This window comes from Schistocerca serialis, chromosome 3 (assembly GCF_023864345.2).
Source record: "Schistocerca serialis cubense isolate TAMUIC-IGC-003099 chromosome 3, iqSchSeri2.2, whole genome shotgun sequence".
Taxonomy (NCBI): Eukaryota; Metazoa; Arthropoda; class Insecta; order Orthoptera; family Acrididae; genus Schistocerca; species Schistocerca serialis.
The window spans coordinates 915,405,768-915,427,372 of record NC_064640.1 but is presented as its reverse complement, the minus strand read 5'-3'; positions in this window follow the sequence as shown (position 1 = coordinate 915,427,372).

The following is a 21,605-nucleotide window of genomic DNA, read 5'->3' as shown; positions in this document are numbered from 1 at the left end:
AAACGTGCATTGCCCCACAGATACAGGCTGGTGGGAACAGCATTATGCTATGGGAGACATTCTCCTGGTCTTGCATGGACCAACGGTTGTAATCAAAGTCACGCTGAAAGCTACGAACCACCTAATTCCCTTCATGCTTTATGTCTTCCCCGACGGCGATGTTATCTTTCACCTGTATGACTGTCTGTGTCTCGGAGCCAGAACCGTGCTACAGTGGTTTGAGGAGCGTTATAGTGAACTCATGTTGATATCTCGGCAACCAAATTCGCCTGATGTAAATCCTACTTAATCTTTCTGGTTAGCTATTGGGTACCCAAATCAGCACCCCATTATTTACGCGAATTACATGACCTATGCGTATAGTCTAATGTCACATACCTCCATAGACCTACCAAGAAACTGTCGGATCCCTGATACGCAGAATCAGTGGTTTATTTCATTCCAAAGGGGGACAAACAGACTATTAAGCAGACTGAAAGGATGGCTTCCGTGACGTGTGATGTTGAGAAAAGCTTTTTGAAACTTTGCACAATGTGTAATGTTAAAGACTACCGTGAAATTCACTTAGTAGATACCAATGGGGGAGGGGTGGGGGAGGCGGCGGGTTACGCTGTGGCGCAGTAGATTATATCGTCAGGTCAAATTTGAAATGGGCCAGAATCTGCAATAAAGGATTCGACGCCCTGGAAATGTCTAAGGTTTCGGTACAATTTGTGAAACCTACTTGGGTAGGTATGTGCATATTAGATCTACCTAAACGCCATATCTACCAGTTCTATCATGAGTTCCCAAAAATTCATTTCACAAGTCCAAAGCTACTTTCTACGGATGCAGATAGTTTCGTCTATTGGGTGAATGACTGTGATCCACATGAAGTAATAACGTGCCACTCCAATACATTTGACACGTCTGGATCTGCAGAAGATAATCCTTATGGCATAAAGCTGGCAAACAAACTAATATTATCAGACAAGGCGATTGGGTTGCATATTGTGGAGTTTGTACATCAACGGTTAAAAATATACACACACTGTACAGACACATACGCCATCCAGAATTGGTGCGCTAAGTCAATTCTTTAAAGTTTTTTTAATCCTTACAACTTGTTACACAAAAAATTAAATAGAATCGGAGTTCATCCTACATGGTTGCAGCCATTTAAAAATAAAAAAAATTGTTTTTCAGTCATTTCTTGCAAAAATTTTGTTTATTTCCTTTTTTAATTAAAGAAGAAAAACAAGACAAATCGGGCCACAAAAATGAACTAAACTATGTAACAATACTCACGAATGCGACCATAACGAGAATACCACAAGGACCGCTTAACTCAACCGATACGTTAACAACGAAATACAAGTTTCAACATATTGGCGACTCACGATACCGTGATAGGCGCAGACACTTCCAGTATGTAGTGCCCATATATTGGTGAAAAGCGAGTGGGTCCCTGTCGCCCCCTCCGTCTAGTGGACTAACAACCACGCAATCGTAGACTTTCCTCTCGGAAAGCAGGAGGAGTCTGGGTGCCAGTACGATTATCAGCCGAAAAGCCAGTCTCAACCAATCGAGTTAGAAACGCCAATTGTTTTTTAAGTCATTGCCAGTTTGCTTCGTGTTTATGACAGGTAAATCTACGTCGTAGCATGTCTATGGCGGGACAGAGACTACACTTATCGTGACACTAAGTTCAATACGAAACAGGCGCTCAGTGATGGATAACAGATTGTGGAACATGTGATACGACGAGGATGCCACCACCATTGGTGAAACAAGAAGGCTCAGATGAAATCACACAATCTTGCAAGAAATTTGCGGTGATTCCCGTTCAACCTGCGCGGTATAGTCAATTCCTCTCCCGTGCATTAATAAAAATGTGGTAGTGAGGTGCTGTCTCTGAAGAATATCAGGCCCCAAATAACTGACGGAAATATAAAATTCACAGACATATTTTAACTGGAAATTCACTCGACCAACCTCGACACGTAGATCAAGACTGCCTGGCACAGACAGTAAAATAACCGAGAGGTGAATGTGTGGATTGCGTGAACGACAGGCGCTTTCCTTAAAAATATCGGAAAGTCCCGAACCCCTGAGAGAACGTGTACGCGCAGCCACATCGCATCATAATCGAAAAATAGGATACTTCCTTAAAAACGGCTAGATAGTTGTTTTAGTTTCCTAGCCATCATAGCGGGAAGTGGAAAGATCTGAGCGATTGTAATATGCTTTGCTGAAGACGTATGCTGATCTGGTCGAACGCCTTGTCAAAACCCAAAAATACCAGAGCACCAGCAACAGAAGTAACGGCGGCTTCTGATATGACATCACGACATTCAGGCTACTTGGTTCTGAATGAGTTCTGAATGGTACGACCAGGAACGCAACTTTGATGCTAAGCAACAATTTTCCCCAGCAACGCAGACAGCTGGCTAATCATCGCCCTCGCCAGTCTTCTAATCAAAATTTAATATATGGTAATCGGGCAAAATTTTTCAGTTGCTTCCTGACCAGAACTTTTAGAAACTGACACAATTTTTCCAGCTTTAGACGATTTGGACATAAACCCTCCTCTCAACATTTCATTCAAAAGCAATGTAAAAGTAGTACCTGTTGTGACGTAACAAGACTGTTACGCCACACTGAAGTAGCCGAAAGAAAGGCACGCGTACACACACGCCGACTGGCGTCAATTCTGGAACAGGATAACTATTGAATGGTAGCAAGAAAAGTACGTAGCTGCTTTATACTTAACTTTTATTATGTGATGAATACAGCGTTCTTCTTGAGACATTTATACTATAACTCTCAAAGTAGGTAAGGCTAATGGCGCCTTGCTAGGTCGTAGCCATGGACTTAGCAGAAGGCTATTCTAACTGTCTCTCGGCAAATGAGAGGAAGGCTTCGTCCGTATTGTCGCTAGCAATGTCGTCGTACAACTGGGGCGAGTGCTCTATCGTATCTCGAGACCTGCCTTGTGGTGGCACTCGGTCTGCGATCACACAGTGGCGACACGCGGGTCCGACATGTACTAAATGGACCGCGGCCGATTTAAGCTACCACCTAGCAAGTGTGGTGTCTGGCGGTGACACCACAGTACCCAACAAATTCAAAAATGGACGTAAAACTCCTTGGGTAGATCATCCAACCCCGGTGACTTGTGAGAAGGTAATCTGACAAGAAGTCATAGACATCACCATATTGTTAAGCTTCCAAAATCGTAGCATTATGAGCAGATGGAAGTCTATGATCCAGAGCCTGAACAAATAAATCGGATGACGTACAGACAGGAACGAGAACTGCATATAGCCCAACATGGGCTTGATGTAGAGCATGCAACATGTTCTTTTGTGCCGGCACAACGCTGCCGTCCTCTGTATTGAGAGACGTGATACACGCACGTCCACGACGAGTCTGATGTCGAATGAGATGATATAAAGAAGTCAATCCATCCGCTAGCACGGAACGTGGTTTGGGTCGCATCCTTAACACTCACATTTGACGCTGCTTCAACCGTAACAGTAACGCCTATACACGCCTGACGTCTTCAGTTAGTAGCGGAGCCTGATGCGCAATTTCATATAGGTAACGTAAGAGAGACTGTAGTAAAATTCTTGCGTCCTCCGAGATCGCTGCGCTTTATCAGCGCAGAATTGTACCAACTTTTGTCTCAGCCTCGGATTTCTCAGTTGAAACCACCATTCTACAATAGAGGCGCATCGCGCAGTTGAACGGAGACTGCGGTCCAACACGTCGTGGACCAGCTCATCGAGAGAGGAATTCTCCAAGTGCGTCACATTCAGCATTCATGGTGCTCGAAACAATTTCGCCAACTGTCGCGTGTGATTTAAAGTAACAGTCACGGCACAGTGCTCATTGATCCAGGCAGGAATGGCATCGAGAACCAAAATCCTATCACACATTCTGTTAGATTAATGAAAGCCTTCTGCTAGCCTTCTGCTAGAAGTAGCAGTAGAATAGGTACATTTGACAAGAGTCGGATATTTACAGTCCCCATCATCTTGCAGTTTCAAGGAACGAACTAAATCCTGCAATTTCCAAAAGAAATTAAAACTGGGAAACTAATCTACAGGACGCAACACACAGTTAAATTATTCACCTATCAAATATTCGGCGGACTTTTCCGTAATAAATAAATCAATTCTCCCTTATAAAATACGAAACGGTCCAAAATGCCTCCCTTACCGGACGGTGCATAACGCAGCATAGTGAAAAAAAAGTACACTAATGGCCATTAAAATTGCTACACCACGAAGATGACGTGCTACAGACGCGAAATTTAACCGACAGGAAGAAGATGCTGTGATATGCAAATGATCAGCTTTTCAGAGCATTCACACAAGGTTGGCGTCGGTGGCGACACCTACAACGTGCTGACATGAGAAAAGTTTCCAACCGATTTCTCATACACAAACAGCAGTTGACCGGCGTTGCCTGGTGACAAGTTGTTGTGATGCCTCGTGTAAGGAGGAGAAATGCGTGCCATCACGTTTCCGACTTTGATAAAGGTCGGATTGTAGCCTATCGCGATTGCGGTTTATCGTATCGCGACATTGCTGCTCTCGTTGGTCGAGATCCAATGACTGTTAGCAGAATATGGAATCGGTGGGTTCAGAAGGGTAATACGGAACGCCGTGCTGGATCCCAACGGCCTCCTATCACTAGTTAGCAGATGACAGGCATCTTATCTGCATAACTGTAACGGATCGTGCAACCATGTCTCGATCCCTGAGTCAACAGATGGGGACGTTTGCAAGACAACAACCATCTGCACGAACAGTTCGACGATGTTTGCAGCAGCATGGACTATCAGCTCGGAGACTGGCTGCGGTTACCCTTGACGCTGCATCACAGACAGGAGCGCCTGCGATAGTGTACTCAACGACGAATGGCAAAACGTCATTTTTTCGGATGAATCCAGGTTCTGTTCACAGCATCATGATGGTCGCATCCGTGTTTGGCGTCATCGCTGTGAACGCACATTGGAAGTGTGTATTCGTCATCGCCATACTGGCGTATCACCCGGCGTGATGGTATGGGGTCCCATTGGTTACACGTCTCGGTCACCTCTTGTTCGCATTGACGGCACTTTCAACAGTGAACGTTACATTTCAGATGTGTTACGACCCGTGGCTCTACCCTTCATTCGATCCCTACGAAACCCTACATTTCAGCAGGATAATGCACGACCGCATGTTGCAGGTCCTGTATGGGCTTTTCTGGATACAGAAATTTTCGACTGCTGCACTGGCCAGCACATTCTCCAGATCTCTCACCAACTGAAGACGCCTGGCCAATGGTGGCCGAGCAACTGGCTCGTCACAGTACGCCAGTCACTACTCTTGATGAACTGTGGTATCGTGTTGAAGCTGCATGGGCCTGTACACGCCATCTAAGCTCTGTTTGACTCAATGCCCAGGCGTATCAAGGCCGTTATTATCGCCAGAGGTGGTTGTTCTGGGTACTGATTTCTCAGTATCTATCCACCCAAATTGCGTGAAAATGTAATCACATGTCATTTCTAGTATAATATATTTGTCCTATGAATACCCGTTTATCATCTGTATTTCTACTTGGTGTAGAAATTTTAATGGCCAGAAGTGTACATCTTGTTCCTCTACTATTATCAAGAACTTCAATCTCTTCAACGGGAATGCGCTTCCTAGAAAACAAGGCATTCCCTGTGTAACATTCTGGAGCCACGTTAAACAAAACACAGTGCAGAAACCAGGGAGAGAAAAGCGAGTAAATTGTACTCCTTGTAGGAATATGAGACCCACACAGGAATCTTATATAAATTGACGCAACGAAGCGTCAACGTATTAACTTTCAAAGAAAGAAACGTATAAGCCTGCATACTGTAACAACAAGAAACGAAATTCGAGCTGCTGATCAACTCAATTGTTTAATCAATTAGTGTCAAGATCCACTGCCGAGTCCTGTAATGAATCAGAGAATGGGTGGCTCCCACCCCCGCTTCAAGAATCTTTATGTTTCTTCTTTGTACAAGTCAACACCCGCTCAGGTTGTCCGCGTTGTATACGACTATGAGGCAATACAGCATCGGTAACAGAGCCGTAGGCGGTTTTTGAACGTTAACCAGAGTTGGTGACAAACAAGCAATTCAGATCGACACCAAGGAGAGTGGTCAGGCACAACAACATCTGGGTCGACAGGTAGGATTTTATGGCCACCAGTCGCCTGCACTGGAGTAACAAATGTTGGTCGTTCCAACGTCACCTGGATGTGTGATATCGATGGAACAGGTAGTTTGAGGGAGGCCTCAATTTGCTGCTGTTGGATCATTGGAACAGCAGTAGACTTAACAAGTTCCCCACTGTTGGTGTCCGCAGCTCGTCGTCGTGCGGTAGCGTTCTCGCTTCCAAAGCCCGGGTTCCCGGGTTCGATTCCCGGCGGGGTCAGGGATTTTCTCTGCCTCGTGATGACTGGGTGTTGTGTGATGTCCTTAGGTTAGTTAGGTTTAAGTAGTTCTAAGTTCTAGGGGACTGATGACCATAGATGTTAAGTCCCATAGTGCTCAGAGCCATTTGAACCATTTGAACCACCGTTGGTTGGTTCCGGAGGAGTTACCTCAGCTGCGGAAGGAATACTAGTAGAAACACTAGAGACCTCAGCAGCTGTTTTCGCACTAAATACCCACCAGGAATGTAGCACTCAGTACTGCAAGATACATCAACCGATAAAGTCACTTCAGGAAGGGGTGGGTGAGGAGTAGATATATCCGACACCTTACTACCCTGCGTACGACCTCTCTTATGTGGCACTGCAGACACTGTCGGCTTGGCAACAAAAATTTCAGAACCGGGGTTGGTTGGTTGATTTGGGGGAGTAGACCAAACAGCGACGTCATCGGTCTCATCGGATGTGGGAAGGATGGGGAAGGAAATCGGTCGTGCCCTTTCAAAGGAACCGTCCTGGCATTTGCCTGAAGCGATTTAGGTAGATCCCGGAAAACCTAAATCAAGTTGGCAGGACGCGTGTTTGAACCGTCGTCCTCCCGAATGCGAGGTCAGTGTACTAAACACTGAGCCGCCTCGCTCGGTCCAGGATCATGCTGCGAGGGTAAAAGCGGAAAGCCGGGATCAGCAAACTGCGCATCCCTGTGTTGTTCCATTGCACCTGGGGAAGACGTGGCACAAACTTTATGAGCAGTAGAAGCTAGAGCAGCTAACGTCAGTATTCTACGCTTTTAAAATACAGATATAATACAAATATCCGCCGCGGGCAATTACATCTGAGGTGGCTACGTTCAGTTCGTAGCAAGCATGTCCCCACTTTCCCCCTTCATGTGATATGAATCCGATAACCACATACTGATAGATGGGAAGAAATATTACGCTTAATTACCAACTCCTCTGAACACATTCCGCTATAACATTGCACCCTGTGTTGAGTGGACCAGCGTTCGTGTCGCACACCGCTCATATCACCATAAGGGAGCAATACCTCCATAAGTAAACTGTTATCAACTTTCGACGGGACACTGAACACTCGCACATTGATATAACCCAGTTCCTCATTAGCAAGTGGCACCGTACTTCTGGAACCATCACGATGCTCAAAGGGAACTTCAGAACCGTGATGCAAAAGCACCCTGTCTAATTGTAGTGGATCCAAAAACTTTACGAAAAAGACTTAGTTATCAGAATAAAAATAGGCAGCACGAACACGATCAGATGATACATGAACTGTATCAATGATCCAATCATGAATCTCCAAGGAGCCAGGCTGCACGTAACGCGTGGAGTTATCGAAACTAAAGCTGAATGTGCCTTTTCTTGAAACATTCTTGTAACCCATGGTGGACATTATGAGCGAACTACTCGGCTGCTGTCGAACACACACATTACCTAACGCTACGGACCAAACAACGAAACGAAACACACGAAAACACAAACAAGACTGAGAGAAAGGCGTCCAGGCGCGCTAGACGATGTGGTGAGGCGATAAACTAACAACTTTCCCGCTCGGAGCTCGAGGAGGAACTACCAAACCATGGAGACATGAGGTAGAAATCGTATCATATCTGAGAACTGGCCTGTTGTATCGTGGCGATAAGCCCGTTATTTATGCTGATGGGTGATTTTTTCCACCGTTTAAAAACTCTAGGGATTGATCGATAAGAGGATACCCAACAAAAAAGGTCTAATTAACTTATGTCCAGAAATGGTGGTTTCCATGTTAGAGATCATTTATTCAATCATACTTTGTTACAGAGACTGCGGTCTAATAAGCGCTGTAACATGCAGCCACAGTTACAGTATGTGTTGAAAATAGTATCCACGTGCCTCAATGCACGCGTGTACGCGCCGTGGCATCTTCTGTCTCACATGTTCATATCGGCCAGGTTGCATCTGAACAGTGTCAAAGACAGCATGAATATGCTGCTCCAGTGTCTCCACATCTGGAATGGGCTCTGCATACACGATAATTCTGAGTTGGCCCCGTACCCTGAAATAGCACAGGTTGAAATCTGATGAACGAGCAGGCCATGCAACTGGACCCCCTCATCAGCCAGGGAAGACACGATTGAGATGCGTCAGGGCGTTAACGGCGAAGTGGGCTGGAGCACTATCATGTAGCAGCCACATAACCCTTAGAATCATCAATGGCACTTCTTCCAGCAGGGTAGGACGCGTCACCTGCAAGAAAAGCCGATAGTTATGGCCCGTTAGGCGACGTGGAAGGAAGACTGTTCCCAAAACACAGTCGCCAATTATCTCAGCCCACGCATTCCATCTGCACCGATGTTAATGATTCGCTGTTACCATACCATGGGGGTTCTACATACTATCCCACAGATAACTGTTATGAAAGCTGAAGATACCACTCCACATAAAGATGGCGTCATCTGGATGACACAAATCCCGAAATCGTGGTTGCCTGGCGAAGAAGCCAGTGACAAAACTGCTCCCAATGTGGAAAGTCTGTCGCTAGTAAGCCCTGCACACACTGAAAGTGATAATGTAGTAACAATTGTCATGGAGAACGTTCCACATGGTCGTCTGATTTATCCTGTACTGGTGGGCTGAGATAACTGGCGACCGTATTTTTGGACCAGTCTTCCTTCCACGTCGTCTAATGGGCCATAACTATCGGATTTTCTTGCAAGTGACTTCTCCTACCCTGCTGGAAGAAGTGCCATTGATGATTCTAAGGGCTATGTGGCTGCTACATGATAGTGCTCCAGCCCACTTCGCCGTTAACGCCCTGACGCATCTCAATCGTGTCTTCCCTGGTTGATGAGGGGGTCCAGTTGCATGGCCTGCTCGTTCATCAGATTTCAACCTGTGCTATTTCAGGGTACGGGGCCAACTCAGAATTATCGTGTATGCAGAGCCCATTCCAGATGTGGAGACACTGAAGCAGCATATTCATGCTGTTTTTGACACTGTTCAGATGCAACCTGGCCGATGTGAACATGTGAGACAGAAGATGCGACGGCGCGTACACGCATGCATTGAGGCACGTGGATACTATTTTCAACACATACTGTAACTGTGGCTGCATGTTTCAGCGCTTGTTAGACCGCAGTCTCTGTAACAATGTATGACTGAATAAATGGTCTGTAATATGGAAACCACGCATTTCCGAGCATAAGTTAATCAGCTGGTTTTTGTTCCATATCCCCTCATCGATTAATCCCAGGACTTTGTACATGATGGAAAAAATCACTCTGTATCGTGGAAATGTGTGCATGTATGGGGAATAATATGACCCTCTTATCACACTGTGTATGTAGGTACATACAGAGTTATTCTTGTTAACGTTTGAAAACTTATAGCCGGCCGGAGTGGCCGAGCGGTTCTAGGCGCTACAGTCTGGAGCCGCGCGACCGCTACGGTCGCAGGTTCGAATCCTGCCTCGGGCATGGATGTGTGTGATGTCCTTAGGTTAGTTAGGTTTAATTAGTTCTAAGTTCTAGGCGACTGATGACCTCAGAAATTAAGTCGCATAGTGCTCAGAACCATTTGTACCATTTTTGAAAACTTATAATGCGACGTAGATGACACTGAGACAAGTAATTTAATATGACTCATGGGGCCTCAAATGTCGGGGAATACCCCAAAAGTGGATGACATACGCTGAACTTGTGACGTCACCAGATGACGCACCTCGGCGCACGTGCAGCGGTTGAGCCTATCGATCTGTCGCTAATGATCATTCGAACGAAAGTCAGATATTCACGTCTGTGTGGCTATGCGCCCACGTGCTCGATTAAAGCTCGGGGAGCTCAGGGTTCGAACCTTGTGTCTGCAAGACATTATTTCTTTCATTGCGTTAGACTATTATGTGTTTGCACTGGGGTAAGATTTATTATTTTATTTAACGGTCTCTCGGTTTCTGCTGCGTTATTGCAAAGAACGGTGCAATAAAAATCTACCGTACTGCACCACAAGTAAATTAGTACAAGCTTTTGAATTGCGTCGTAACCAGTAAATGACCTCCACTTTCTTCAGCCTGTAAACAAATAAAGAAGAGACGAAAGGATAGAAATGCAAAATAAGAACAACTTTTGGTTTGTTAGGGTGAAGACAATAACTTTGTAACTTCTATGTTTACAACAGATCACATTTACAAATGTGGTCAAAATTCGCACACTTTGCTCGATGGCAAGTACTGCATTCCACAATCATCCCTTCACGTCCAAGCCCAACCGCTGCACGTGTAGCGTGGTACGTTATCTGGTGAAGTCACATGTTCAGCATTTCTCATTCATTATTGGGGCATTTCCCGACATTATCAAACCAATGCGCCTTATATTAAATTATTTGTCTCAGCGCCATTTCCGTCGCTTTGGGGGTTTTGGAACGTTAATAACGATATGTGTATGTTTGTTTGTGTGTGCGTGTGTGTGTGTGTGTGTGTGTGTATGTGTGTGTGTGTGTGTGTGTGTGCGAGAGAGAGAGAGAGAGAGAGAAAGAGAAATAGAGTCTCCAAATGATGTGTGTTAGTAGCATACTAGAGTATTGCAAGCACATGGCCGATCAGTGTGGCGTTCATGCAGCCGTGGTGGGTGAATGAGAGAGCCAATATATTTCGCATACTTTGGCCCAAGTTACCGAAGATTACCGATGCTGTCTCGCCTAATGACAGGCAGTTTATCACTTGTACACAGCCATGCGGATGGCACAGCTACGAGAGAGTTTTTTGATGGCCATGCGACTGTCAAGCGCTTGCATTCACTTCCACATAGGCTGACAACATCAGAGTTTGTTAAAATTTATTTGAGTTATGAAATAACGAATACAGATAAAGATTGTTACTCGTAATTCGTGAGTAACCAACATTATTTGAAACTTTAATCACTTGCACGAATAAAATCGTTTATTTCTCATCTGTGAATAAAAATTGTCACGGCTGAGAGATATCTACATCTACATCCATACTCCGCAAGCCACCTGACGGTGGGCAGAGGGTACCTTGAGTACCTCTATCGGTTCTCGCTCCTATCCCAGCCTCGTATTGTTCGTGGAAAGAAGGATTGTCGGTATGCCTCTGTGTGGGCTCTAATCTCTCTGATTTGATCCTCATGGTCTCTTCGCGAGGTATACGTAGGAGGGAGCAATATACTGCTTGACTCCTCGGTGAAGGTATGTTCTCGAAACTTCAACAGAAACCCGTACCGAGCTACTGAGCGTCTCTCATGCAGAGTCTTCGACTGGAGCTTATCTATCATCTCCGTAACGCTTTCACGTTTACTAAATGATCCTGTAACGAAGCACGCTGCTCTCCGTTGGATCTTCTCTATCTCTTCTATCAACCCTATCTGGCACGGATCCCACACTGGTGAGCAATATTCAAGCAGTGGGCGAACAGGTGTACTGTAACCTACTTCCTTTGTTTTCGGATTGCATTTCCTTAGGATTCTTCCAACGAAACTCAGTCTGGCATCTGCTTTACCGGCGATCAACTTTGTATGATCATTCCATTTTAAATCACTCCTAATGCCTACTCCCAGATAATTTATGGAATTAACTACTTCCAGTTGCTGACCTGCTATATTGTAGCTAAATGATAAAGGATCTTTCTTTCTGTGTATTCGCAGCACATTACACTTGTCTACATTGAGATTCAATTGCCATTCCCTGCACCATGCGTCAATTCGTTGCAGGTCCTCGTGCATTTCAGTACAATTTCCCATTGTTACAACTTCTCGATATACAACAGCATCATCCGCAAAAAGCCTCAGTGAACTTCCGATATTATCCACAAGGTCATTTATGTATATCGTGAACAGCAACGGTCCTACGACACTCCCCTGCGGCACACCTGAAATCACTCTTACTTCGGAAGACTTCTCTCCATCGAGAATGACATGCTGCGTTCTGTTATCTAGGAACTCTTCAGTCCAATCACACAATTGGTCTGATAGTCCATATGCTCTTATTTTGTTCATTAAACGACTGTGGGGAACAGTATCAAACGCCTTGCGGAAGTCAAGAAACACGGCATCTACCTGGGAACCCGTGTCTATGGCCCTCTGAGTCTCGTGGACGAATAGCGCGAGCTGGGTTTCACACGATCGTCTTTTTCGAAACCCATGCTGATTCCTACAGAGTAGATTTCTAGTCTCCAGAAAAGTCATTATACTCGAACATAATACGCGTTCCAAAATTCTACAACTGATCGACGTTAGAGATATAGGTCTATAGTTCTGCACATCTGTTCGACGTCTCTTCTTGAGAAGGGGAATGACCTGTGCCCTTTTCCAATCCTTTGGAACGCTACGCTCTTCTAGACACCTACGGTACACCGCTGCAAATCTGTGTAAAATCGAACTGGTATCCCATCAGGTCCAGCGGCCTTTCCTCTTTTGAGCGAATTTAATTGTTTTTCTATCCCTCTGCCATCTATTTAGATATCTACCATTTTGTCATCTGTACGACAATCTAGAAAAGGGACTACAGCGCAGTCTTCCTCTGTGAAACAGCTTTGGAAAAAGACAATTAGTATTTCGGCCTTTAGTCTGTCATCCTCTGTTTCAGTACCATTTTGGTCACAGAGTGTCTGGGCATTTTGTTTTGATCCACTTACCGCTTTCACATAAGACCAAAATTTCTTAGGATTTTCTGCCCAGCCAGTACATAGAACTTTACTTTCGAATTCATTGAACGCCTCTCACATAGGCCTCCTCACACTACATTTCGCTTCGCGTAATTTTTGTTTGTCTGCAAGGCTTTGGCTATGTTAATGTTTGCTGTGAAGTTCCCTTTGCTTCCGTGGCAGTTTTCTAACTCGGTTGTTGTACCACGGTGGCTGGCACTTTTCCATCTCTAACGATCTTGCTTGGCACATACTCATCTAATGCATATTGTACGATGGTTTTGAACTTTGTCCACTGATCCTCAACACTATCTGTACTTGAGATAAAACTTTTGTGTTGAGCCGTCAAGTACTCTGAAATCTGCTTTTTGTCACTTTTGCTAAACAAAAAAATCTTCCTACTTTTTTTCAATATTTCTATTTACGGCTGAAATCATCGATGCTGTAACCGCTTTATGATCGCTGATTCCCTGCTCTGCGTTAACTGTTTCAAATAGTTCGGGTCTGTTTGTCACCAGAAGGTCTAATATGTTATCGCCACGAGTCGGTTCTCTGTTTAACTGCTCAAGGTAGTTTTCAGATAATGCACTTAAAAAAATTTCACTGGATTCTTTGTCACTGTCACCCGTTATAAACGTTTGAGTCTCCCAGCCTATATCCGGAAAATTAAAATCTCCACCCAAAACTATAACATGGTCGGGAAATCTACTCGAAATATTTTCCAAATTTTCCTTCAGGTGCTCTGCCACAACAGCGGCTGAGCCAAGAGGCCTATAGACACATCCAATTACCATGTTTGAGCCTGCTTTAACCGTGACCTTCACAAAAATTATTTCACATTTCGGATCTTCGTCAATTTCCTTCGATACTATTGCACCTTTTATCGCTATAAACACGCCTCCCCCTTCACTGTCCAGCCTGCGGTATACATTCCATCTGAGTTTAGAATTTCATTACTGTTTACATCTGGTTTCAGCCAACTTTCTGTCCCTAGTACTATGTGGGCACTGTGACCGTTTATTAATGAGAGCAGTTCTGGGACCTTTCTATAGACGCTCCTGCAGTTTACTATTAGGACATTAATATTGTTATTCTCTGTTGCTTTTTGCCTACTGCTACCTTGTCGCGTCTCAGGGGGCGTCTTGTCGGGCCTAGGGAGGGAATTCTCTAACCTAAAAAACCCACATGTGCACTCCACACGTACTCCACTACCCTTGTAGCCGCTTCCTGTGTGTAGTGCACGCCTGACCAATTCAGGGGGAGCCTACATTTCTCCACCCGATAGAGGAGGTCGAGAAATTTGCACCCCAGATCTCCGCAGAATCGTCTGAGCCTCTGGTTTAAGCCTTCCACTCAGCTCCAAATCAGAGGACCGCGATCGGTTCTGGGAACGACACTACAAATAGTTAGCTCAGATTCCACCCCGCGAGCGAGGCTTTTCGCCTGTATGAACAGAGGATGACCTCTGAACCCAGACGGCAGGAGTCATTGGTGCCGACATGAGCAACAATTTGCAGTCGGGTGCACCCAGTGCTCTCTATCGCCGCAGGCAGGGCCTCCTCCACATCTCGGATGAGGTCCCCCGGCAAGCAGACAGAGTGGCCTTCTTCCACAACCTTTCCGCTATAAATTTGAATTCCAGTTAATTTATTGCTCCAGTTCTTTGTCATTTATTAAATGAATGCATTTCTTATTACTTTTAAATTAGTTTTCAGACCAACTATTGTTTTACGATAGATATTAAAATTGGGAGACTTTATTTAAATTCAGGAGATTTGCCGTTTATTATAGAAAATATATCTTACGTATGTAAAGAGGATATCGGTGTATTATATCTACTGAAATGATCTTTATTTCACGATAACGGTATATGACTTTCAGCGCACAATATTCTTAAGTAAAAACTGAGAAATCATGAACTCTGCTTCGGTTTTTGGCAGTTGCTTATTAGTTATATTTACCGAATCACATTCAAAGTAAGATCTTCTTTTTACGTCAATACACTGTTCTAAATTCGCAATCCGATTTGTTCGACACTTCTTTGTTTATTATATGTCCGCATTTTGTTGTAAGGCTCCCTTGGCCATGAACAGCAATACTGGTGACCTGCTTATTTTTAAATAGTGTGTAAAACATTGCTGCAGTAATTGAAATTGTTTTGAAAGGCGAATAACGTCTTCCAATCGTCTCTTGACACTTTCTCAATATAAAAAGTTGCCAGTGTGCTGGCATATTATGAACTCTTTTACACACTCATACCGAGTGTCCCTCACGAAATTTTTGAATCTCAAAGCTCTCTGTAACTGCATAGACACATACGGAATCGAAAAATTATTACGTTTTGTAACGGAAAGTTTACTCAGTATTAATACTAAAACACTTCCGGAAAACTCTGGACATCCAGCACGGTGGGTCCGCATGTGAATCGCTCGCTACGAAGCTGTAAAGAGTCTGTGTTTCCTTTGCCGCTTGGGAGAGCCACCCGCCCGTTGCCCAGTAGTCAGTGAGTGCGCACCAAATGATTTAGAGCGAGAAAACAGCCGGGCACGTACTTCTGTAACGCATGTGAAATGAGTTATGGGTAGCGAGCGCTTCTCATGCAGATTCGCCATGCGGATGCATTGTTCAAGTGTATAGCGTTTATACTCGTTATTTTCCATACAGGGTGGTCAAAGGGTGTGGCAGGATAGGTTGGGGTGAGAAATGATTATTAAGAAAAAAATTCGAAACGTTGCGCCGTTTCCGAGTTAATTATATTGATGTTAGCCACTCAGCCTACTGCATGCTCAAATTCAAAGTGGCCCGCCAGATACAATCATTGTCAGTTGTTTTCATGGCATAGCTGATAAGAGGACGTGACTGCTCAGCCTTTGGCTCGAGTTCGATGCCTACTACCGTCCCATGTCCAATTTTTGTATCGACTGTTGTTCGGTTTTACGAAATCAAACGAAGAACACTTCTGACGTCACCGTCTCTGGCAGCTTGCTTGAATTTGCTCACGCAACGACCTGTATGTTTAATTTCGACACTAATTAAAGCGGAAAGCGCGTAATGTACCGAATTTTTTCTTAACTATTATTTCTCAGCATAACACACCCTGCAACATTTTTACAACCATTTCAAACTGTTTCTGACCGCCGCGTATGTTCTTTGGACAGTATGTGTGCGATTTAGTGTAGTTTCCTTCCTGCTGCTGTCCTTACAAATCAGGATAGTATTTAATTCATTTCTGGTATGTCTCACAGGAGAGCTTTGAATATTCCATCCGATGTCTTAGATATGCTCCAAACTGTTGGACTTACTGTGACACTGTAAAACTGCTGAAAACGTATAGAAGTTCTACTGCGTTGGAAACTGTTGAAAAAAGACAAATATATACACTGAAGAGCCAAAACATTACAACCACCTCCTTAACAGCTTGTTTGTCCGTCTTTGGAACGAAATACATCACTGATTCTGCGTGTCAGGGATCCAACAGTTTGGTGGTAGGTTAGTTGAGATATGCGGCGTCAGATGTCTACGCACAGGTCATGTAATTCGCGCAAATAACGGGACTCTGATTTGCGTACGCGGTGATGGCGTCCGAGAGCGACCCAGGTGGGTTCGATAGGATTTACATCAGGCGAATATGGTTGCCGGGACATCAGCATGAGGTCACTACAATGCTCCTCAAAACACTGCAGCATGAATCGGCTAGCCGGCCGCTGTGGCCGAGCGGTTCTAGGCGCTTCAGTCCGGAACCGCACTGCTACTACGGTCGTAGGTTCGAATCCTGCCTCGGGCATGGATGTGTGTAACGTCCTTAGGTTAGTTAGGTTTAAGTAGTTCTAAGTCTAGGGGACTGATGACCTCAGATGTTAAGTCCCATAGTGCTTGGAGCCATTTGAATTTGATGAAGGGATGCAGGTGGTTCGCAGCAATTAGTGTGTCTTCGATTACTACCACAGGTCACATTCAAGTGCAGGAGAATGTGTCCTATACCATAATACAGCTTCCACCAGCCTGTGTCCGGGGCGCGCTGCACGTTTCGAGCCACCGTTCACCTCGATGACGACGTTTGGGGAGACGATCAGCGACCTAGTGTAGCAAAAATTTGATTCAAGCGAAGAGCCGATTTGATTCCATTGATCGACTGTCGAATCCCGATGGTACGGTGCCCACTGCAATCGCAGCTGACGATGTGGTTGGGTCAACGTGAGAATTCGTAGTGGTGGCCTGCTACGGAGCTCCATGTTCAACAATGTACGATGAACGGTGTGCTTCGAAACACTTGTGCGTGCACCAACATTGTGCTCTTTGGGCAGAAATGCCACAAATCATCATCTATCCCACTTTATAGTAGAGACGAGCAACCAAACCCCACGTTCTGTGAATAGACGTGAACGTCCAACCAATTAGTGCCTAATGGTAGTTTTCACTGTCCCTCTACCTCTTTTCATAGATGCACACGATAGTAGCACGTGAACATTCGACCAGCTTCGCTGTTTTCGAGAGACTCATTCACAGGCTCTGCGTAAAAATAATCTGCCCTTTGTCAAGCCGCTTATCTCAATGGATTGCCCATTTGCAGCTCGTATCTTCGCTAGGGTGATTCCCCATCTGTGTCTGCTCCGCTTACATACATTTGTTAGCACGTCACGTGCCCGCAAGGCCAACGGGCGGCATCCAGTGTCGCGCTGGGCAGTGGTCATAATGTTTTGGCTTATCAGTGTAAGTCTGTCACTGTCAACTGTGAAAAATCATGCTACGACTGTTCTAGCCCGTTGGAGGAAACGTAAGCGCGTCAAAGTCAACTGTCTGACACAGTGTATTAAAAAACGGCATTCGTCCATCATTCTATTTGACACATTGGACTCATAAAATATGTAAGTGCATCAACGCTAAAGTGTAGTCTACAAACATATATTATGCCGTCAAACCGTAAACGTATTTTTATATACTTTTCGTATACTGGTTAAATTATTTTTTAAACATTGTGCACAATTTTGTACCTTGCTTCTGTAAACACATATTAATAGCCGAACTTTAAACTGGCTGAACTGTAAAACTGATTCACATTATTTGAAAAAAAAAAAACACATTGAAAAACACCTGATCTGTTAAACTCCAGTTCATTGCTATTGTTCATGTCGTCAACACATATACTGTTGAAATGCAATAAGGTTCAGGTACTTGATGACAAAATGCAGAGTGATAGTATAAGTTGTTAATTCACATGGAGGCAATGAATGTATACTACAGTTTTTGATCAGTGAAGTGTCTTTTACCGTTTTGAACTCGTCCATTAATTTGGTATGAAGGGAGAATGATGATTGCAAGATGTTGATGTTTTTCGCAAAATCTACAAGCTCAGTCACCTTAAATTATTTGGAACAAATTATTCACGAAATGTCGCAACTGAAAAACTATGGTTTCAATGAAAAACAGAACGTTGATGCTTATTACTGGTTTGAGTGGTTTAATTCTAAAAAATTGTATAAGGTGTTTCTAAAAAATTATCATAGAGCGTCACATATTGACCATAACTGACTATTAGTTGTTGCCTAGACAAATGCTGCCCTTTTTATTCAATATTTCATACTATTTTCAGAAGTTACTTCAAGTCTTTCGGAGTGATGTGCTAATATCGAAATATGAGCATTCTTATAATCATTATGATTTGAAGATGGTTCAAATGGCTCTGAGCACTATGGGACTTAACATCTGTGGTCATCAGTCCCCTAGAACTTAGAACTACTTAAACCTAACTACCCTAAGGACATCACACACATCCATGCCCGAGGCAGGATTCGAACCTGCGACCGTAGCAGTCGCGCTATGATTTGAAGAGACAATGTCGAATTGATAGACATCCTCCTATTAAACTGTGCTGTAAGATTTTAAAAAAGGAAAAATAAAATAATGTTGATCAATGTGTTGTGCTTTTATTTCTTAAAATCATTACAAAAAGTGCACACTCATTATAGCTAAGCCAGTTAGGGTAGGACGGTAATGAGACTACTCTGTTTTACTTAAAACTCTTACATTACCTTACTGACTCAGATACAATGACTGGACATCTTTATAAACATTGAAATCTCTTTAGAATAAAAAAAATAGTGCGAAAATAAACATTTATTTTTCAAAATCTGTCTGCTACTGCTTTCGGTGTACTATTTTCAGCTGTTCCATGAGAGTGGTGAGCCAGGGTGATGCAGTAAAATACATCAGTTATTTTTCCTCAACTGGTTGCAGGTTACATGCAAATACTTTTATATGACTCGTGTTGATTACATAGATTTACAAAGAACTCGTTTCGCAAAATTTCCTTTTTCAAGTGTTCCTGTTCGGATCTTGTAATTGTTGTTGTATACTTATATCTATGTGTCTTATATGTAATACGTTGAATGCTGTCCATTATGAATCTTGGAGCGAGTTTTCTGTCTGGTAATATGTCGTTACTATGAATCACTAAGTTTCTTTTGTAATGGACTTCTAGTGATTTTATATAGTACTTTTTAGAGTTTGACAGTTTTCGCTCCAACAATGTTTTATATTTGTCGAGTAAATTATATCGTGGAAGTTAAGAATGATGTTTGAGTTTCAGAGACTGTAAATTTGTATTTATGCACGGTATAAAGTTATCTATTGTTTTTTTGTATGACATGTCATTTTTAGCCATTTTCTCTTTCTGTTATTTCAATAAAGTATCCTAAGCAGTTTCTGTGTTTCAGGCCTGTGTGTTCGTTGAGGACATTAGTTTTTCGTTTGAGAAAAAATTTCCAGTTCTTGTAAGATGTTCATAGCTTAATCTTCAGGTATTTTACGTAGAATCTACAAAGCATTTTCGATTTGTTCTACCTTATTATTTTGCCTTTTCCGGTGTAAGTAAAAAAACTTGATCGGATACTTTCATCGTTTCTTGTATGTTCTTTAAATTTGATTCCAAAGTTACTTCCTGTTTGTGCAATACAGAATGTAGTGCAGTCGTCATAAGAAAATAGTAAATACCGGACTCAGAAAAAAACAGAAACATAATTTTTTTCTTATCTTAGTTTTCATTTTATTGTGATTCTTCAACTTCTCCCGGCGTATTTCTTGCTCGAACAGACCACGGGTGTACTGCCGGTCCATAGTGTCCAACGGACACAATATTTCGGCGATTGTACTGATCGCCGAAATATTGTGCCCGTTGGACATTATGGACAGTACACCAGTGGACTATTCGAGTTTCGCTTTATTGTTTGTGCAAAATGCTATTTTTATTTTCATATTGTGTAGCAAGCTGTTCAGTTGTAGTCTATGTATGTTGTTGTTATGTAGGTTGGTCTGATTTTCGTTTTGTCCTTTCTTTTCAGTGTTATATCCTTATGTATGTTATCTTTTATAGGCTTAGTGTATTGTTTATATAGTTTTAGCACCGTATAGAGATTAAAATCATTTCTTTGTGTTATATACTGTAGAGTTGTAATTTTTTTGTGTAGCATCGTTTTCGATTCAATACTAGCACGAAAGGAGAAAATTAAGATCGAAGAACCCACATACCAAAATATGTAGACTACACATCAAACAAATTAAACAGCTTGCTGAAGAATACGAAAATAAAACTAGCATATTGTACGTACAATAACCTAAAAATAAAAGTAAGATCAGAGAGAAATGATGACCCTATTTTTTCTAATCCTGGTATTTACAAAATTTCCTGTTATGTCTGCATTGTATTTTATATCGGACATACAGGAAGAAACTTTGGAATCGGATGTAAAGAACATTCAAGAAATGGTGAACGTAACCAATCAAGTTTTTACTTACACCTGAAAATCCAAGAGGGAGAACAAATTGAAAATGCTTTGCAGATTCTACATAAAATACCTAAAGGTCATCCTATGAGCGTCTTAGAAGAATTTGAAATTTACACTCCTACAAAAAATATCCGAATGACTTCTTTAATCAACAACCACATGTGATATGTAAAACTACTTATAAACCTTAAACAAATAACAGAGAAAGAAAAATGATAAACATTACATGAAACTTAAAAATCAATAGATAACCTTAAGCTTCACATAACTGCAAATTTAAAGTCTCTGACTCTCAAATATCATGTTATAAAGTACTCTGCAGACATAAAGCTTCGCTGGAACAAAATCTGTCAAACAGTTATCAAAAAGTGCTATATGAAATCATTGAAAGTACATTAGAAAAGAGACTACGTGATTCATAATAACGACATATTACTAGGCAGTAAACTCACTCCAAGGTGCATTACAAACGTCATTCTACCTAGAGATAAATACAATATAATGTAGTATTACATACAAAATATATTGACATAAATATACTATAATTATTATACGGTCTCAACAGGAACACTAGAAGACGCCAGTTCCACCTAAATGTGCTCATCAACATGAGTCATATAAAGCGACTAATACCTAACCTTGCATCAGTTGAATGATATGTCACATTTTGACCTTGTGTATTCTCTGGTCCCATTACAGAAGAAAACATCAGTAACTGTCTTAACAAGGAAACCATCT